Genomic DNA, 1,881 nt, shown 5'->3' with positions numbered 1-1,881 from the left:
CAATTGAGTAACGGAGTCCACTTCATACTTTCCTCCTCTAGTAGCCTTGCGAGGTCTACTATATTGTGAATTATGGACCGCCATTTCCTCAATCTTGTTCCATGTTTGATTGTCATCAACTTCGGTGAACATTCCATTTGATCCCATATTGAGAATGTTCCTTGAATCTTCATATAAACCATTCCAAAATTGTTGCACTAAAAACCATTCGCTAAGTCCATGGTGAGGACATGAGCGACAAATACCTTTGAACCGCTCCCAAGCTTCATACAAAGATTCTTCATCCCTTTGCTTAAAACCCGTAATTTGAGCTCTTAGCATGTTAGTCTTCTCTGGTGGGTAGAATTTTTGTAGAAAGCTAGAGCTAGCTTCTTCCAAGAATCTATTCCAAGGGTGGCCTTATCAAGGCCCTTCAACCATTGCTTTGCGGTGCCGATTAACGAAAAAGGAAATAAGACCCATCTTATTTGGTCTTGAGTCACGCCCGTTTGAGAGATAGCTTCACAATAATTGCAAAAGGTTTCCATATGAGAATGAGGGTCCTCACTAGGCATTCCCCCGAATTGGCTCCTCTCAACTAGTTGGATGAAGGCGGACTTGGCAATAAAATTACCGGTGAGATGTTGCGGTGTAGGAGTACCATTTGGTAGATCCTCCTCGGTGGGTATAGAGTGTGACGAGAATTTAGGCATTGTAGGTGGATTTTGTGGGATATTGTGTAATGGGTTTTCTTCTCCTTCTATTGCGAAAGGATTGACAAACTCACTAGTGGGTTGAACAACTTCACCAACACCTCCCAAATTCCTCCTAACAAGTCTCCTATTATTCGTCAAGGTTCTTTCGATTTCACGGTCAAAAGGTAACAAATCTCTTTGTAACCTTCTAGACATGCAAAATATCAAACAACTCGAAAACAATTAGAACAAACCTTGAGGAGTTTTACTTCCCCAAGGTGAAAAAGACACAACTAATAACAATAAAAGAAATCTTAAATCAATTAAACACCGTCCCCGGCAACGGCGCCATTTTTGATCGAGTCCATTTCGTGTTCACAATTAAGCATATGTGGTCGTTGGTCAATGGTCGATACAAAACACAATTTATACTCCACAAACAACTCTACAATTAGTAAAGAGGCAAGTAAAGGTCGGATCCCAAGGGACGGGTATTGAAATGAGAATTCTATTGTAACTAGTAGTGTCTAGGGGGTGTCACAAATTGGGTTGATGTAGAAGGTTACTAAACTAAAATAGCAATGAAAATAAACTAGCAAGATGAATAAAATAAGGTGTGTAAACAATTGATTAAAAGCACTAGGGTGTCATGGGTTCATAGGGGATTCATGGGATATGATCATACAAACATGTTCTCAAATTATAAGCAAGCAATTATTGTTGTGATGGATTGAGTTGGGTTATATCTTACAATCCTAGGAAAGTTTGGGTCCCGGAGTCGAATCGATGAGATTGTACAACACCTACAAGTCGACTTAATCTTTCCTACTCAACACATGCATGGTCTAACAAGACTCCAGTTGGGTTATGTCTTACAAGTCAAGTTGAAATGATAGAAGATGATAGTAAATGCAAGGATTCATAGGCTTAGCATTTCATCAAATATAACATGTGCATGTATTAAGATCAAAACAAGCAAGCAAATAAGATATGAAAGCATATTAATTTAAGCATGAATCATTCCCCATGTTGGTTTCCCCTAATCACCCATTAAACCCTAGCTAAGAGACTACTCACTCATTATCATGTTGATCATGCTAGAAAAGTTGTCAATCATACTAACATAATGAAACATGATGAATAAATGAAAGTAATTAACAATAATTAAAAAGGGATTAAGAGATTATACCTACTAATGATTCCAATA

The 1,881-nt window shown here is 38.2% G+C and overlaps 1 non-coding gene across 1 annotated transcript; it reads left to right on the top strand.

Annotated features, from left to right (window-relative positions):
* The first annotated feature begins 214 nt into the window (after nt 1–214).
* On the top strand, nt 215–321 carry LOC141657996 (small nucleolar RNA R71). The gene has a single exon (XR_012548908.1). It is a non-coding gene; the product is annotated as a small nucleolar RNA R71 (small nucleolar RNA).
* Nucleotides 322–1,881: the final 1,560 nt, after the last annotated feature.

Source organism: Silene latifolia, chromosome 5 (genome assembly GCF_048544455.1).
Source record: "Silene latifolia isolate original U9 population chromosome 5, ASM4854445v1, whole genome shotgun sequence".
NCBI classification, from domain to species: domain Eukaryota; kingdom Viridiplantae; phylum Streptophyta; class Magnoliopsida; order Caryophyllales; family Caryophyllaceae; genus Silene; species Silene latifolia.
This window is presented reverse-complemented; position numbering and strand designations above follow the sequence as displayed.